Source organism: Numida meleagris, chromosome 3 (assembly GCF_002078875.1).
Source record: "Numida meleagris isolate 19003 breed g44 Domestic line chromosome 3, NumMel1.0, whole genome shotgun sequence".
Classification (NCBI taxonomy): domain Eukaryota; kingdom Metazoa; phylum Chordata; class Aves; order Galliformes; family Numididae; genus Numida; species Numida meleagris.
The window spans coordinates 4,825,908-4,845,402 of NC_034411.1; the positions used below are offsets into that span (position 1 = coordinate 4,825,908).

General features: G+C 41.3%; 1 protein-coding gene across 12 annotated transcripts in view; it reads left to right on the forward strand.

Annotated features, from left to right (window-relative positions):
- The window catches only part of MACROD2 (MACRO domain containing 2), an 847,154-nt gene that overhangs the window by 173,378 nt on the left and 654,281 nt on the right, over positions 1-19,495 (forward strand). The window lies entirely within an intron of this gene.

Genomic DNA, 19,495 nt, shown 5'->3' on the forward strand with positions numbered 1-19,495 from the left:
ATTGCTGTTGCTTGTGAGGCTTTTGTTTTAACAACCTTAACTGAATAAGCAGCCCTTATTTGTGAATCATGAACAGGGGATTGTCGCATGAAAAGGTGCTTGACAACTGCACCGAGACGCCTAAATAAAATGGTTCACGTTTCTCAGCTGTGTATCTGGACGTTAAATGTATGGAAGCCTTACCTGATAATCCCGTTGGATTAATCTGTTTCTTTTGATTTGAGTTAGTTGCTTGCAGTATACCAATTTTTTCTTTGTTTAAAAGTTAATCCTTTAAAAGGTAATCCTTCGCTAGCGAGTCATGTTCCCATGGAGCGATCGGCGTACCTTCTCTCCAGTGCTTACTCCCAGCTGGTAATGTGAAAAAAAAAATCAATGCAAATGTTCAAATTCCAATCAGGTTCCCAGAGCACTGCAGCTCCTAACAGGATTTGGCTATTGACTTTCAGTGGTATTTATTCAGCTGGACTGTACTTCTAAAGTTGATATCCTTTCAGCATGGCGCTTGGTAGCATGGCCCTCTCTCCACGGCAGAGGGGATTTTTCCTGTCTTTTAGGGATATTTTTTCTGCCTTCCCCACCACTGCTCTGAGTCGGACAGCCACACGGTTGGGGAGCTGATTTTGTCACTGTGTCTGATCTGTGTTTCATGTTTAAACCGTGGGAAGTGAAGGATGTTTGCTTGAAGAAGATGAATCACTTATGAATGTGAAATAATTTTACTGAGGGAACATGCAGGCAAGCAGCACCCCACAGATGTGCCGTGTCTGGGCACCCACACACCGCGCCATGTCGGTCTCTGCTGCTGAGCATGCCGGGGCCAGGCAGGGATTTGTGCAGCTCTGTGCTTCTCCATGATGTGCTGTGTGGAGAATCAAACAAGGGGAGGTCACTCTGGTTGCAGCAGCGAGCAGTCATGTTGCTTCTGGGCCACAGGTGTAGCTCAGTCCACCTGGAGATTAAACACGTGTTCAACTACACAGCTCTCAGGCATGTTTTTCCCTCCACCAGCCAAAATAAAGGCTGAAAATCTTGGATTCCTGTTTATCTATTGGCAATTAATGAACTTCTAATGACTGATTCTTGTATTGGGGGAAAAAAAAGCTGCAGGTGCTGGGCACAGGCCTCAGCCCCGTTCCCGCCTTGGCACTTCTCCTCAGGGCGGTGGTGCTGGCCTGCTGAGGCAATGGCAGTGGTGGATGGCTGGGGTCAGCGTGCTGCTGCTCCTTTCTTCCCTTTCTCTCTGATCCCCTTGTGCCCTGACATTGCTTTTTGGCTTTTGCCACTTTTCTGAAGTAAACTTTCACAGCAGTGCCAGAAACTCTTCCGGTGGGTCGAGTTTTGGCACAGGGTGGGTCTGTCGGGGAGCTGGCTGCAGCCGGACAGCATCCAGCAGCCCTGACCTCCCACAGAGGAGGTCTCCCCACAGCCACGGTGCCTCCAAATGCCTGCAAATGGTGCCCAGTGCAATCCCAGATCCTGTAATCTCCGGTGGAGGATAACCCCATATCCTGTTGGTTGCCGACGCAGGTAAAATACCCAAATGGATTGCTTTATGGCTTAGAGTTTGGTTGCTTACTGTTGCATTCCAGAGGGGCCATGAGCAGGGTAGGGCGGCCTCCTTACCCTTGGTCATTTCCACTGTAGAGTGGGCTTGTTTATGTTTACTAAATCTCCTCAGGCAAAAAGCCCAAGAATTTTGCTTCAAAAATACACCTGACTTTGGACACTGGCCATAGACTGTCGGCAACTTGCATTAAGGTGGCATGGCAGCTGTACTCCTTCAGACCAGAGAAAGATAGACGTGTTCTTCAGGCTGGGGCTCACTGAACGGAGGAGAACATGGCAACCCACAGCCGTCAGAAGCAGGTGATACCCAGGCCCATGCTGCTGGAGCCTCTTGGAGAATGAGCCTGCTCCTAGCAGTGTGTGCTCCGCTGCAGAAGTGATCCTTTCCTTCAGCTGAGAGCATTTGGTTTTGAAATCATAGGTATGATTTTTTTCCCTTATCCACAAGTAAGTGGCAGCAGTAGTTGGCATGCAATATTGCTGGTGAATTATTAAAACTTTATTATATATGTAAACACCAACATCTTCTTTTGATTGAGGGTACTGAATATTTATGATAATGTATAATACCAGTATAGTTTCTCCATTAATGGGATTCAGACCTCTTCAGTAACTCTTGTTAATTAAATCTCTCTGTCACTGCTGGGGGTATGAATGTGTATCTTAGTTTTACAGAAATCGAAAACCAGAAATTTCAGCTTGCTCCAGTTGAGGCAAAAGTATTTGTGATTTTGAGCTGCTTTTTAAGCTGTTCTGTGTTTGAAATCTCCCCAGAATCAAACACAAAATAGTTGGAAATAATTGTTTCCAAGCCCTCATCTAACACGTACAAATTACTCAATACATGTGTTTAAAACAGCTTCTGAAGGAGAGCTTTTGAGGAACCCAGTAGGCACCACTGTTGGTAAACGTGGCACGCTTGCTTGCAAGCCCTGGCTGCTTTGGGTGGCTGCTCATCATCATTCCCATGTCACCTTGGAGCCACGTCAGGGCATTGGTGTGCTTTGATTTCACAGAGCCGAAGTAATGATTTGTTCTTGCATTCCAAATTTGAATGATGTCTTTTCATTTTTATGGCTATTTGGAATGAAGAGATAAAAGTACAAAAGATACCAGAAACAATTTTTCACAGAACTGTTTAATCATAAAATCGAGAAACTCACAATAGAGTTTTAGAAGAATCTTTAGTTAAATATAGATGTCGAAGGTTTCTTTCTGCTTTTCATATAACTCTGAAGTCTCCCAGATTTTATTATGAGTTCAGAGAGAAGTCCTTTTTCTTTCTTTACTGCTTTAAATAATTGATTTTTAATTAGGAGGCATATTTCACTGTCAGCACTAGATTTATCACACATCCAGCATCTCACTGCTCCTATTAACTTGCACAGAGCGTTGCGACTTATTTGTGCATCGTGTATTATTTGTCCCATTACGTTGAGCAGCGCAAAGGTGAAAATTATTAAGATTGCTTCCATCAGGAGGGAGGGGAGGGACAATGTTTGATACTTTGAGAGATGGGTACACTTTTAAAAAATGTATTCTGAAGTTCTGGCTGTTCAGAAATTGAGACAGACAGTCTATTTTGCATGGGAGTTATTACTCTACTTGCAGGTCTGGGGCTTTGTGAAGGAATGAAAGTATATGATCTCACGCACTGTGTTAGAGCAAAGTGAGCAAGAGCTGAATTTCCCCCCCCTTACTGTTCTGGTTAGTCTGGGGTTTGGGGTTTTGTGCCCCCTTTCCAATTACTTCAGTTATTTTCCTTGGGGTTCATTTTTCCTTTATTTCATTTGCTGTCTGTAATCAAGTTCTTGTTGCATGCTAATTTCTGGATTGGCTTGCTTTCCTGGAGCTTAAATTGAGGGTATATATAAAAGAGCAAGCTAGGGAATTTTTTTTCTTGTAAAATTTTGGTGCCTGTGTTAGAGCTGGGGAAGGAAACATCCCAGTTTAATTTGTCCTATGATGAATGTAATTTTTGTCAGCTATTTGTACTTCAAAATGGTAATTCGGACTTTAAAAACTGAGATGAGACAGGTTATATTTGCAGTCTTTTGGAAGCATTGTTTGGACCCAGTTTAAGTTGGCTGCCCAAAAAGATCTGTCTCCTTTTCATTTTGTCTCTGTTTTGGGGCCAGTGTAACGATTAATTTTTCTGGAGCTTCTACTGGCATGGAAAAAATTAATTCCTATGTCATCACAAGCATGTTGGCATATCTTAAATGTAGACCAGACCTACCTGTCCAGGCTTCCAAGACCCTTGGAGGCAAATCATTTTAAGCAGCTGTTATGGCTTGGGGAACCTGTGTTCATGAACTTGGTTTGGAACTGGGATTCCCTGCACGGGATCAGTTAGACTCCGCTTTGAACTTGCCTCCTCTGTTTGCCTTTACCTCTGCATTAGATGAGACAAGTGGCAGAAAAAAAATCTGTTTTCTCCTGCTGGAAAGAAATCACCGCAGCCTGACTTCTACTATGGAAAATGGGTTCATCAGGAGGAAAATGAGCTATTCTATGTCCTTTTACCGAGCCTGAGCACAAAATCACATGAAGGAGGAGATGGACTTTGTGCGAGGCTCAGTACACTGCTTCAAAATGCAAGCAGCTGCTGCAGGAATTTAATTACGTGTCCTTCCTCATCTGAATAGAGATTGAACGAAACGGGAAGAGCGATATAGACCCAATTTTTCAATTTTATTTTTTTCCCCTGCAAGCTGGTATCTAGGCAGATGGCTGTCACTACTTTTAGGGCTCGCTTGGGTCCTTGGATTGTACCATTTGGGACCACATGGGTGGTGGAGTGTTCATCTTCAGACATGGGAATCGCAGATGTTTAGCAAAACCATACTGGCTGTTGGTGCTGCCGTGCCAAGAGGGGATAGCCTCTGCTGCAAAGGGTAGTGCTCTGAAGTCACTAGTGTTTGCAAGCCGCCCTATTTGCCAATTAATTGCCGACGAAAGAGTTCAAAAAGCCGATGACAAATAATGATAAATACCATTTTTTAACATCCCTCTTCTTGGACAGGGATAAAGTTTTCATTCTCACAGCTGTGACTTAGGGACAGTACTACTAATTTCCAGCCATCTTCTGATAGCTGAGTCTCCGGGGAAAACAAAAGAAAAGGTTTTTTACCATCTGAATACTGTTATTGCCTGTAATTTGACATCAAGTTATGTAGCAAATGAATATTCATTCGCTCGAGAAGTGAAAGTTGTCCAAGGGAAAATGGGAGGCAGGGATGAGACAACTTGCAAAGCTCCCCATAGTAATATAAAAGGAGAATACCTTAAATAGACTAGCTCTGCGCTAGCCCATTCAATAACAGTAAAAAGACAAGCCTGTTCCATCCTGATCCGAGATGAGATGCTCTCTGTTTTGAATTTCACAGGGTTTGGACTTGATATTTACATAATTCAAATGCAAGTAAAGCAAAGGTTTAAATCCAAAGTTCATATTTGTACACGACGTGCGCATAATGTGAGTGCATCCCTTGGGAGGGGAAGGGTTTGAGAAAGGAGCGCTGACAGGATTCTTTCATCAAGAAAATAAGCATTATTATTTTGTATTTTTTTTTTTTTATGTCATTCTGTTGGCATTTTCTTGTATCTTGTCAAATACATTTGTCAGATTGGGGTGTGCTTGCAACAAATGGCTTCATGGAACAAATGTGCTTCGTTTTGAATTCCTGCTAGCTTCAAAAGCTTTTAGTTGCTTTGTAAGCTGTGTCGTCATATCTTAGGTATTTAAATAATAGCTACAAAGGTACAAAGATTTTTCCTGGGGAATAATGATCAAGTAGAAGAACTGATAATGTAAGGCGAATGGCCGTTTGCCTTTGTTGCTAATTAATCCCTCTCTGCTAGAAGACTGTTCCTGCAGTTCTGTGGGGTCGTTGAAGTGTTTTACCTCTCTTTACTATTTGCACACAGTTCCTTCTCAACTTTGTAAATAGGGTGGGTATGAGAGGTTTGTGTCCACCAGTTCCCTCACTGCCACGCTACATCAGCCAATTAAAATGTTTATATTGATGCATTTATGTCTTTCTGTACGGTTGTAATATGAGTTACACTGTTATCCTGGTAGCTCAGGTTAGAGTGTAGCCCCTTCAAGGTCTTTGGTTCACCCCCAAACCTTGTTATGTATGAGATTTTGTTGGATCAGATCAAAGCAAATAGATTTCTCTGCAATTTTACCTCTTTTATAGAATTAGTTGAAACTTCTTGTGTAAGCTAGGCCTTTTGTTACAGGTCAGTTACTCTTGAAACACTTTCATCTATGTACATAAACATGTCTTTTTGCCTTCACTTATTGGAATGGATACTTACATGTGAGTTTTAGCTCAACTTTAATTAAAATTAGTGACTTCTCATTCTCTACTGCATCTAAGAGATATAGTAATGGTATCTATCTACATAAATGAACATAGTTTATTTCAGAGGACTTTTAACCCACGCTGCTGTGATTGCATTTAAAATGTGTGCTCTAATTTCAAATGTACTTTTTTGTTGTTGTTTAAACATGATATCTGTTTTGTTCTTTGGCTAGGTAGGGTGCTAATTTCCTTTCTCCAGTCATTTCAGAGATGGTTATAGTTACGGGTAATAGTCGTAAGCAGGAAGTCTTTGGATTGATGATAAATATTTCTTAGTTGCGTGTTGCCTGATTGTATCCCGTAAATTGCACTTTCCCAGCAGTTATTTTAAAAGAAAATTTATGTTTTGCTGTTCACAGGAACTGACACAGGTATATGATCAGGTGTTAGGTTGCAGGCACGTTCTTGTAGCTCCACATAAATAACTTTCCTTGATTATGTTTTTTTAAAAATACTTGTTCGGCAGGCAATCCTTTCGGGTAAGTAACTGTTCTGGTCAGTGGAATAAGAGCATGACTAGATGGTATCTATTAGGAAAATGATTTGGACTGTAGTTTGTCCAGATCACGTTTACTTTTGTCCTCAGCTTTTTAGTACTGCTGCTGTGTTGCCTTGGTCAGGCACTGGGAGATAACGCTTCGTTATTCACCCGTCACTTACCGAGAGCTGCATCCACAGCACTCAGCTCTGGATCTCCCATAGCCTGCCATGTTGGTTCCCCTTCTTTTCTTTTATTTGGAGCAAATTGCACCTCTGTTTACCTGCAAGTGAAGAATGAGCATTCACAGTTTCATACGTATGTTTTGCTTATGGCTTTCAGGTATACATTCGTACACACATACCAGTATGTATACACGGCTATCTATATTTGTGACCAAATCCTGCAGTCTTTTCAGAGAGCCAGACTTAGTGTGCGTGCACAAGCATGTGTAGAAATAAATAAAAAAACCCTATGGCATTAATTTTGTTAGACCAGGAAAAGGCCTTCAGGTCATGGTCACTGAAAGTTTAAGGTGCTCTTGATAAAAATCCAAGCCGAAAAGGCAGGCGGTTATGTAAGGAACACATTTCTTTATTTTTTCCATTTGTTTCATGCTATAGGACAGAGCTGCAAATCGGGATGGGAGATCACAAAGCTCCCTGAATCCACAGATATCACATGATATCTTATAAGGCAACTCACGGTGTGCTTGTCACGTGGATTGTACGGATGCTCCAGCATGAACATCCAACATGAAACACTTCCTTCTATGTAGACAAATACAGATGTCATGCATATTTGTCATCTATGCAGAAAACAGTTATTTAATTGTAATAAGGTGCACTCACATATCCAAGGATACTTGTGTTGAGACTCTCCCCCTTGTAGCTGAAGGTGAAGAGCACAACTCCTAGGGTGAGAATGGAGAAAATGGGAATGCAGGAACCGACACGCATCGGTAGGTCTGAGTTACAATGCAAATGCAGTAAGTCGAGTGTTTAAGTAATTTGCGTGCCAGTCTACAGAAGACAGTTTATAAAATTAAGCATTTTGTTGGTTTCCTTAAAGAAAAATCCGTAAATTGGGACATTTGTCAGGGTTGCTCTGTAAGGCTCATGCCTTACAGTCTCAGCAGTGTCCCTTTTGCTGAGGTAAGAACCAAGCGAGCGCTGCAGTGAAAGACAGGTTTTGTGAGGCTCACGCAGGGGTGGAGTATTTGTAAATCTGTTTTTCAGACTTAATGTCTAAGAGCTATTGTCCTCGTCCTGTGATAGAAGGGCTGTCTTACTGAATAGGAAGAAAACGCAAAATGCAATTTAAATCATTAAAAAAACACATTTATTTCTTTTTACGGCTGATATTAAAACAAAGAGAACAAAGGAAATAAAGGAGTGATGGAAGTACTTGACTGGTGGGCATACAGGCCCTTTAGAATACCAGGCACTCGCTGAAGCTTTTGCACTGGGATAGGGGAACAGCCTAAGTACAAAACAGAGATCTTCAGAGTTCCTTAAAAGTGTCTCCAGGTGCCAGACTACATCAAAGTTATCTAAATAATGCAGCTGTGAGCAGCAAGGCAAGGAAGAGTTGCAGCAGCCATTTACTGGTCCTGGCTGGTTATTCTCTTCACAACATGTGCTTGTCCAGCAAAATGAGAATACGGGCATTGCATGACGCTGGTGCCTGCCCAGCAGGTGGAGAGTTCCGCTGTGCAGGTGTCACTGGTGTTCCTGGGCTCGGAGGAGATGGGCTCTGGGAGCTGAAAGTTGTTGTTGACTTCACACCTCAACTTCCATAACTGAAAGAATCTGCAGTAGTTTATTTTTTCTTGCTTCTAACGAAAGCAGTTACTTGTTAATCGTATTTTCAAGTTAATCTTGACTAAAACCCCAGACTAAACGAGAGGCAAGCAAAAAATGAAGTGTCAAAATTACTGAAATTACAGACTTTGCAACTCTCTTCTTGCCACGTAGGAGGAAGGATTATGAAATCAATTTCTCACTCACATCTTAGTGAAAAGTTCCTGCTCTTTCCAAAGAGCTTCTCCTTTCATTTATGAGCTGCCTAGTGCTGATCGTGTTTTTCCAAAGTTTCTTTGTTCAGTGCAAAACACAGATTATAACGTGCAGCTTTCCAAAAGCCAAGAAAATCTCCAGCAGAGCATCTGGCAAGATGGCTGAGTTCTGGAAGGATTTGACCCTGGTATTTTTGCGTGCCTGTCCACGCAGCTCTGTTGTATCCAGTTTTGAGAAACGTCTGTCAAGCAGACAATGTGAATGGAAAGATGTTTTGACTTAAAAGAAAAAGAAATAAAATAAATGAGATGATGGCTGATGACAGATTAAAGTTCTTATATTTATGGAACTTGTCTTTAAAAACCTGTGAGTACAAGTCTGTCATTGCAGTTCCTCATCTGTTCTAACTGGGAAGATTGGAAGGTAACACGGATTCCGGTTGCTAATTTTCATTCTTGTGCCACACAACAAGCGACAAAGTAGAGTGCTGCTATGATTTAAGAAACAAAAATATTGTTTTTAAAAATCAACAGAAGTAGGGGAACAGTAAACTGAGGTGTGAAATAACCAGAGACAGATACTACTGAGAATGGCTTTTCTAGGACAGAAAATGCATGATGAACCTCATCCATCTGAGCATTGTTATTGCAAAATCTGAATGCTCCACAAACCTTTGGTAAATGTATCCCAATTGCTCTGCAAACAGAGACGTAAGGTTTTCTTCATTTTACAGCTTACAAAATGAGACAGGGAAGCAGTGTGTTTTGCCAAATAAACCAATAGGTCCAAACAGAAAAGAGCAAAAATCAGATCTCTGAAGGCAAAGTGTAACTCAGTGGGGTTTCATAATGTCTATACAAGTTTTGCAATTTGGAATTTTAATTCCTGTTTGGAAGGAGGGGGAACTGGAATTTTATTGCCAGTTTCATGGGTAGAAACGGGATGATATCTGGCAAAAGAGAGAACAGTCTACTGAGGGCAGCTTTCTGATAATTAGACCTCGGTTACACAGCAGATTCCCTAGGGGAATGGCAGAAGGATCACCAACTGGAAAGGAGATACTGGTACTCAACCGCTTCGACACGAGTCAAGGTAAAAGCTGGATATGGCAAAAATGTGATGTACTAGGAGCTGCTGCTATTAATAATTCCAGAGGAAATAGCAATTCGCTGTTCTTACTTGGGGCTTTTCTATGTTAAGCTAGAGAAGGGCTGTTTACTTGTATTTTGAATGTGGACAATATTAATAACAAAGCATTTCAAAATCATTTTGGTGACAAAAAAAAAATCCCGAGCCTACTGGAAATACAAGAAATGGTGTTGTTTTATTATCTACCAAACCTAGCCTCTTCCAACAGCAGAATAACGTCAACGGATCTTCTATTAAAAATACTAGCTTATAATTGTGTGTTAAAAAGTTTTCTTTCTGTCATTTACGAAGTTGTCTTAGTGAGATCTTTTTCCTTGTTCTCATATAAATGCTTTGTAATCGGTAGGGCTTATAATTCAAGTTTCTTTTAAAGCCAGTGTACGTTTTTAAAATTCGCAATCATTTGTTTGCCATTTGGACTGACGGAGCTGTAGTGTTGTCGTTTTGGCTACACACACAGTAGCAAAGAACAAAATATTTTTTGTCACACTTTTCCTGTTACAGATCAGTCTGTTCCTTGTACATGATCAGTTTGTTTCTCTGGGCTTTATAGAGGCATCTGTTTTAATTTTTATTGAGCAGGACTGCAGCTCCGCAAACTCATGTAAGCTTCACAAATCATTCACAAATGTGAATGATTAAATCAGTTCTGTCTTGGCTGAGTGATCTATGAGTGCATTATACGCACAGAATGTTACAAGGATGTTATTAAGGTGTAAAACCAAGTACTTAAAGTTAGGAACTGCCAATATTAAAGTTGCCTGCGGGCTTGAAGTCTCTGTGCATTATGTATTTAAGATATTGCCTCCAACTATACACACGCACTGTTTTTGTGTGGCTGGAACCTCATTGCAGTCATCAGCTTCATTCAAAGTGTAATCCCATGTGTTACTTGTAGTATACTTGAACCCTGGCCTGGAAACCGGTGTTAGGTATGGTACTTATTAGTTTGGCGTATGATTTCATAAGTAAATTCAATATTCATAGGTAATTTATCTTCCTCAAACCACTGGTGTTATCTTTACCAAGAAGAAAAAAAAAAGAGATAAAGATCAGAATTCTAATTTTAAGGCCAAAGCTATGAAACCAGGGACTAATTTATACAACTCTCTGCAGCTCCCCCAGAGGAGGTTTTAATGAGGTGGGGGTTGGCCGCTTTTCCCAGGGAACAGCGATAGGATGAGAGGGGATGGCTGTAAGCTGCACCAGGGGGGTTCAGGTTGGGTGTTTGGAATAATTCCTTATCAGACAGAGCGGTGAGGCAGTGGCACAGGCTGCCCAGGGAGTGGTGGGCTCACCGTGCCTGGAGGTGTTCCAGGACCTTGGAGATGCGGCACTGAGGGACGTGGTCAGCGGGCACGGTGGGGTGGGCTGGGCTTGGACTGGGTGATCTTAGCGGTCTTTTCCAACCTTAATGCTTCTATGATGATTTCTGTTTAGAAATCCAAATCCTTAAATTTCAAATAGTAGGTCCGGTAAATTCTAAGGGATTCTGCAGATTAGAATCTATATAGCAACTCTGGATCTAATCCAACACCGTAATTCATCAGACTGAACAGCCGCTTTGAGATTCCCACCTTCTCTACTTCTTGTTCCCACTCCCACTACTTGCATTTTGCGGTTTACTGTTCCCTTAATCACAGCCATTCAAAAGTATATTGGCCTAAATTTAAATAATAAAAGACATTGGTTTTAGGGAGGCTTTTTTTTATTTGGACCATTTCAGGCTGTTGTCTTGAAAAGGTTTGCTTTGGCATGAGTAAGGGGCGAAGGGCTGACTGAGAGCGAAGTGAGGGGTATGGAAACAAGCACAGAGGGGAGAGATGAGTGATAACTTCCCTTACTGCTGGGTAAACTGTAATGTGAAACCCTGTTTTCAAACATTTGAGGTGTGGACAGTGAGCGTCTCTTTTTTTACCCTAATGTTCCCTTCTAAAAATTATTCTCCTTCTCTAGGCAGTCACAGTTTCTCTCTGCGCCTGGCCCACCATCCAATTTCTGTACTGGGAAATGGTGGATTTAGTCCTGGGCTAATTTCCCAGATTCTCTCTCCCTCTTTGAATTGGCGTCCCGTCCTTGCCAGCTTCTTGTGCCACGTCCCAGTCACAGTCAGAGGGGCTCGGTCTCATCTCGAATCCTGCCATCCATCTCTGGCAGCAGGTAGCACCCCTTCTTCCTTTCAACAGTTTGTATTGGGATGAAAAGAGTTGTGAACAGGCAGTAAATCATCAAGCCAAACGGATTCATTACTTAAACAAATGAAAAGGAACTGCCAACTTCAGAATTGCTGTGAGTGAAGGAAAAAATGACGGAAGCCTACGCTTACAGTTGTCATCTTTTTCTGTGTTTTAATCACAAATTTGATTTAAAATGATTAGCCCAACCTAGCTGCGCTACGGTGGTCGTCCCTTCTGATGTTGCATTTCTCATAGGCAGCATTGTTGGTGTGAGGGGATAAAACCCCCGGTGTTACCACTTGCTTTGTATTTCTTCACCCTGGATGATTTGGCAGTAATTTCTCCACAGGGATTATTTGTTCAAGGGTGGGACCTCTGCTCAGTCCAGATATAAGCCAGCTGTGGTGGAATTTAGCCCCTTCTCTGGGCTTACAAGCAATTAGCGGCTCAGCCAGGACTGCCTGCCCTCACTGCAAACAAAAGCTTCAGCAGAAAACTTCTCCCAGGAAGTGACAGCTGGACAAAGAACTGGCGGATTTATCGGACAATTATTTCGAGTCACTTTTTATAGAATAGGAAAGCAGCGTGACCTCACCGTGGACTGAGACGAGGCCTCTTCCGTCTATAAGTTTGCATGTAGATCACTAGCGGAACGTGTGTCAGAAGAATGGATATTCCTAATAGCAGCAGGTACAGATAGAAGTCGTGAGTGAGTTCTGAAGGAAATTTGCTCTGATGACAGGTTAGTTTTTCATCAGGAGCTGGAAAATTGCAAATATACCATTATTCAAATAGGAAATATCTGCAAATAGGGTAAACTAAGCAAATACTGTACAGTTCATATGCGATATTATTATATTCTTCCCTCTTGAGAGTTGATTCAGCAGGAGCAGTGGGATGTTTTTAAACTTAAAAAATGCGGATGTTTAGAGGAATCTGTTTCATTATTAAGCAAAAACGCACCGATGCGCATCAAATATTAAATATGATTCTCTCTTTTTTCAGAATTAATTCCCAAATTCAGTGCTATAAAATTTTAACAGTTGTATGAGATACCTCTGAAGACCCTTCATTATGTCACTTTATTACAGCATATGTGAAGCCATAGTACCCTTGGTTGCCATAGCTCCTTATTTAACCAAGAAAAAAATGTTTCATGGCTGCACAGCTGGGTAACCTTAGATATCTGTAGGTTTTTTTTAAGAAATGATCATATGCTCCATACTCTTTTAACGTGGATTTTGCTTCAAAACACCTGTAAACTGCTTGTCTTATTTTTACTTTTTGACAACATGATAAATATCAGACCACGGTTTTGCACAGTTTTGTCTGGTTCTTCTCTGGGTTTGTGGAATGAAGGGAATGAAGGGAAGTGTTTTGGTTTTTTTCCCCACCTCTTTTCCTCTTGCAAGGCTGAGTGCAGAAGCAAGCTCTGTGTATTGCAGCACAAGGAAGGCACAGAGCCCGTGCTGCTGGGTGTGACAGGTTTACCATCGAGCATATAGTTGTATGTTTTAAAAAATATCCCACTCCTTAATTATGTGCTTTTCTTTCGTTCGTGTTCTTTAAAACCTAGTTCTTCTCACTGAACAAGTTGTATCGTGTCTCTTCTGAAACTGCTATCAAATAGCAGTTCAAATATTATCCAGCTTTAGATGCTAGCTTTAGTTAAATATCTGCCTTGTCAGGGGAGACACTATGAGGAAGACTTGTTTAGCTTCACAATTTGTGTTAATGTTTAAATAACATCACGGGCGTGAAATATCCAGGAAGGCTGCTGTAGTCTCCAGGAGCTTCTTAGATCAAATTAATGCCCTAATACTCAGGGAATATTTACAGTTTAATAATTGAGGAAAGTTGATTAAATATACAAAGCATTTAGATACCCATTTTGAGCTCACATTAATTCCTGGCAGATTAAAGCCTCTTGGCATTTAGAGAATTACAGACTTAAAGCAGTCGGTTTGGGCCTTATAGCAACGTGTGCATTTAATGGGAAACGCAATATCTGGGTACATAAGGGTTCATGTATCTGGTTATATTTAGTCAACTACAGAGTCTGATTTCTTGTGATTGCTGGAACAATGGAGCTGCTTGTCTAAAAGCGTGTGGGAAGAGGGATCTGACGGCATTTGAAGATTTGTGGATAGCATTTCCCCCAGCTAAGATGGTGGAAGACAACTTGTCCATGTTTTGCTGTAGCTGTGGGGATCATTTCTTTCCGTTGTGTGAGTCTGCTAACAGCCATCACAACTGCTGATCTTTAGCAGGTCTGCATAAGGGTATCTCAGCTATCCTGGGCAATCTTCTCCTTGCACATCGCTATCCCATTATGCGATGGGAACATTTCTTCCTGCAATCCACATTTTTTGTTGTTGTTGTTTACAGCTTTAAGCCAGAAATTAAAGGATACCTGTTGACTTAAGAAATAATAAATAGATAAATAAATAGGAAAGAAAGAAAAGCTGTCTTTCACAACATCTCATCTGCGAGGACAGCAGGTGCCTGTGAAGCAGCCCACAAGGCTAATGGTGAAGGACCAGGACACGCAAGAAAGACTCATTAGGATGTTCCACGCTGCCCAGCCTGGTTTTGTTTTTGTAGAGCAAAATGTCTGTAAAGCACACCTCCCAAATTGCTGCTGAGAGAGATGAGATGACAGCAGTACTCTGCCTCCGCCTCTGTGGGTAAATCTTCCCGGGATGTCGCTGCCCTGAGATTGCAAAAGGGTGCAAATCACTGCCTCCTCCTCCTCTGTGGGAATAAATCAGACATGAGAGTTGTAGACCTGGCAGTTAAGCATTTCCATTTGTAGAACACTGACATACTAATGACGGTAATTTTGCATTTGTTACTACATGCCTAATCTAATTAAGTTTTTCTTAGGGTACAATTGTTGTTTTCTGTGTTTAATTATGTAAGCACCAGGTGCAAATGTTAACAGTAGCTGAATCCAGGAGGAAACCTTTTATCTTTGTGTTATGCAAGACCCTTTTCAGTATCTTTAATTTTGCACTTAAAAAATGCCTGCAGTATTTGATTCTTCCAAGGAGTTCTATTAGCATTTCTGATTGATATGTATAGGAAATGCTAATGAGGACTAAATGTTTACATTACTCCTAGTTTAAATATGTTCAGAACCATATACGAATGCTACATTTTTGGTTTCAGGTGCTGCAGTAGCTCAGAATCCCTTTCCCAGCTATACTGCTGTTTTTGAGGCTTGGCAGACTTCCCACACTCCAGGACAGATCTGCTCCCCTCTATCTGAAAAGGTCTGAGCTCCGCAGGGGTCTGCTGTCTGAACCTGAATTTCGTGGAGCGCTGGTAAAAACTGCATCTGTGGCTGCCAGCCTGGCTGTGAACTTTGTGCCACCATTTCATTGGTGCCTGTTCAAACATTGAAAGGGAGTTTTCAGTAGAATTCTTTGCCTGGAATAATAAACTCCGGTACTATTTTTAAAACTGAAGGACCTGAGCTTTGAAATGATGTAAAAGGCTGCTCTGAGGCAAGTGACTCGCAGAAAGTTTCGAAATTATGTTAATTTTTAAACACAGCAAAGAGGAACTGCAGTAAAGATTTCCACCTAGAGATGGGTAATTGTTTTAGTCTGTTACGAAAAAATAAGTAAAGTTTATATTTTCTAGTTTCAAGTCATTTATTAGTCATCTATATTTGCATAAATTCGGCATTAAGTATAAGAGAAAAATTAGACTGAATAGTTGATGTGGTTGTTCTAAAGCCCAGTGTACCATAAAACGTTCCCCCTACTAACAAATGAAAACTGTCTATAGTATTTTCTAATTGGTGAGTTGTGCATTTTACATAATGGTATTTTTGTATAATACACAAGCCTGTACGTAGTGTGAGGTTAAGCCTACAGCCAGCACACCATTTTCTTCTAGTAATCTCGCGAGGATTCCTTCCAAGCAGGATGCTAAGCGCTTCGTGGACCACAGGTCAGTAGTAGTGACCCAGAATTTGTTACCTTTCATTTAGGATCCACCCAGCACCCTGTGCCTGACGGTCAATTTTGATCTTGCTGTGAAGTATGGTTTTATGTTTGAACTTTGAACCGTCTTCAGTACAGAAACCTTGAAGTTTGCATTTGTACTGGTGGAAGATGGACAGCATCCACCGCTTTTATTCCAGGTCCAGGTAAACAAGGAAGCCACATCTGCTGGTTACTTTGAATTAAGCTTTCCAGAGTTAATGGTGGATATTTCCCCATCCCTGCCGTTGTTCTGCCAGACCTCAGTTTTTTCATGGTTGCTTTATTTTTTACCCTTCAAGCTTCTAATTCAAACTGCACTCATTTGATGGTTTATCACAAAATTTGTTCAGAGGCTTCCATTTTTAAGGTAGTCTTTTAACAACTACTGATTATGCATTGCATCAAAGAAAAGCGGTTGAAAACTTTAAAACCACAAATAAAATATACATCAGTGAGTTACAGTGATGAATGCTAACATACTGTTTCTTCAGGAGGAGCCCTTTAGGGAAAGAAGACCATGTTTCAGGTGATAGGAAAAATAGCAAACTACTCTTATGAGGATGGCATGCTAGAGTTAGTGGTCTGGTTGCACTAAAAATAAATTCAAAAAATATGAAAGGAAATCTGTTCAGTATTAGTTCATAACATTCTGCATCGCAGAGTCATGGTTGTTTTTTATTTCTGGCAGTGAGGCCCACAGATGAATGGGAATAGTAACTTGTCACTTAGCACCAATACTTTTTGCTTTTGGAGCGATTTTCTCATTATTCCTGCTCCATTTTCCCCCCAGAAGTACAATAATTTACTTAGGTGATAATAAACAGGCCGCAGTATATTAGGAGCTGATATCTGTTTCCATGTAGAGATGCTTGGAGAAAAAAGAAAAGAGTATCTTGCAAAAAAATATGTTGACCTCATTAGGTGCAAAAGTGTCTCACATGGCCCTTAAGCAACGCTTCAGCTTCTCCAGCTTCTCAGCGTGAAAACATGTCTGAGTAAGTTGTATTATTTCAGGACAGTGAACAGCTTGCTTCAGATCCAGCAACTGTGTTTATTCCTTAGTTTTGGTTTTTCTTCCAAATGAAGAGCGTCACTCTGCACTGTTTACATTTAGATCTCAAAACAATTAAGCTGAAACAGCTTCATAAGATTTGGAGCTGGCTTTCTCTCAGGGAAGGCTTAACATGTAGTTTCCAGAGTCACACAGTAAATAGACTTCTTTTTCTTTTTTCAAGCTGGTGTGATTGCATATGCATTCATCTTTCTGAAGAGCTTCGAATGGTGTTGGTTTTGAATTGTGCAAATTGGCAAGGAAACGCAGCCGTAATTTCTACGTAGTGCTTCAATTATCTTTATGAGAAGAACAGCTAACTGATTTATTATATCTTTGAGGATAATTTGTCTTTGGGAGATCCCCAAATTATCTTCAAGGATCCCACTCAAATAACTTCTACGTGAAAAAGTGAAGAAGAAAGCAGTAAAAACTTGTTGCCCATTGAACACAGGATCAAGTAGAGATGAAATTCACTGATTTCCCTCATTGCATTTTCCCGTGTCTTGCACTGTATCCATCTGTGAAATACACAAACTTTGACAGTCTGAATGGACCTTGATCTGTAACATAATTGTATTGTGCTAAGTCACAGAAATACTACAGTATGTAAGTAACTTCAAAGAGACTGAGTTGCTGAGTTTTTAGGGGGCCATCCTATTCTTCCAATCCTTCCCCATTTCCGCGTTTCATCCTACTCCTGTACTGACCTGATGCATGTTTCTGAGTGTGTAATCCAGTAATTCTTCGCTCCATTTTGTGATAACTGGCATTTATTTCTCAGCACACAAAGCTTTCAAAGTAGGTGTCCCCTCTGGCAAGCTACTAAAGTAATAAATACATAAAGGGCTGCAAAGCTTATGACCTTAGCTTTCTGATTTCTGGATCCTGATTCAGCTTCCTCCATGTGGAACAAAAGGGGACGCCGGAGGTGTCTGTATGCCACTGCTTCTTCCCTTCCTGCTATTCCTTAGCAAAGGGCAAAGAACAGAATGTGTTCTGTACCAGATGTGCTACAAGGGTCGTGCGTATGTGGGACTGAACAGATGAGAAGAATTGTTACACAGCTACTTTTACAGCTCTCTGCCACAATGACTCACCGTCCAGGACTGTACGAAGGCCTTCTGAAGCAGGAACAGCACCTTGGACTGCTGATCCTCATCCCCTGATCTGAGTAAGTCAAGAGCGTTTTCATTTTGCTCCTGCTTGCTTGCTGGAGGACAGAACAGGTGTGAAGCAGAGCAAATAGGAGCTCAGCCCCTTGTAATCGAAGAAGACCCCAGGAAGTATATGGACACAGGAGGGGAAATGTCTGCAGAGGGTTTGGTGGGTAGCCTGCTGCCTGTAATGGAAGTGATGACAGTAATCAGACATCAGGATGAGAAAATGGTGCTCCCTTGCCCAGGACCAGTACTGTTGCCTCCGGTGCTCCCTGTGCCCCTGCTGCCTTCCCCCAGTAGCGACACTGCAGATCAGCGTCATTCCTCCACCGGTTTTGCAAACAGTGCAGCCGCACTTAAGGGGTTTGCTATCAGCAGGGGTTGAGAGGGCACCAGGCAGGATTTAGCTGCTGTTGCATATACAGTTCAGAATAATTTTCTGCTCCTTTGATGGCTCTTGATGAGTTTTATTCAGTTCCAGTCTAATCAAGTTAATAATGTTTTAGCACATCGCCTTTCTGCAGACTTTTTTGCAGCAGGCAAGTGTAATCTTTCTCAAAAAGAGAAAAATAATTCCCCTTTCATCTTTCTAGGGAAAACTTTACTTTATTCATGTGTAGTGACCTGCTCAACATTTGATAACTAGTGTGTCACTGAAAGTTCCTCATTATGGTCCCAGCTTGCCGACCACCTGGAGTGCTTCATTATTAATGTGAACTTCAGGTTAAATTTTTAGATCTGTGCAGGTGCATTTGCACTGTTCATTCCAGGCTGGTGACACATGCCTTGCGAAGGGACAGTGTGCGTGAGCCTGAGTGTGTCTAAAGATATATGGATTAGTTATTATTTTGACACCGGCCATAAGAGGAGTGTAAGGACTGAGGCTCACACTCTGTGTTGATTATAATCTAACTTTGGCTTTCCTTGGCAATCATTCTTTGATATATAGGCACTTAATCTCAGCGCCTGGAGAAAAGTAGAGAAGTCAGAGGGGAAAGGATAAAGGGGAAGCCACACTCTAGTTTAAGCCAGTAACACAGAAAGAGCTTAGTTCTTATTCCAGACATGAACGTATCTTCGGATGTAGATGATAGTTACATGGCAACCAGACACTGCAGAGCCCTCCAGATTGCTACTGGTTGTCTTGCAAGATGTAAGTAATCCTGTCAGTGCAGCTAGGATGCTGTTACGATGATGAGTTTAGGAAGAATCTTGCATCTCCTTGATGGAAGCTTAATTTTGACCTTTTTTTTTTTTTTTTTTTTCAATAGTTGCTTAAAACACCTTCACTTCACCAGCCAGCCATCTATGCATCCTGCAATCAGGTAGTGGCTACCGAATGAAATCTCCGATCTTAACTTGGTTGGTTTATAGTCTAAATAAATAAAACTGCAAAAGACATCAGAGTATGATGTAGCATGCAGCAGAGCTCTCTATGGTTGCAGGCTTATTCATTGTTTTCCCTGAGGATGGTTCTTTCCTTTCCTTTTCCTTTTCCTTTTCCTTTTCCTTTTCCTTTTCCTTT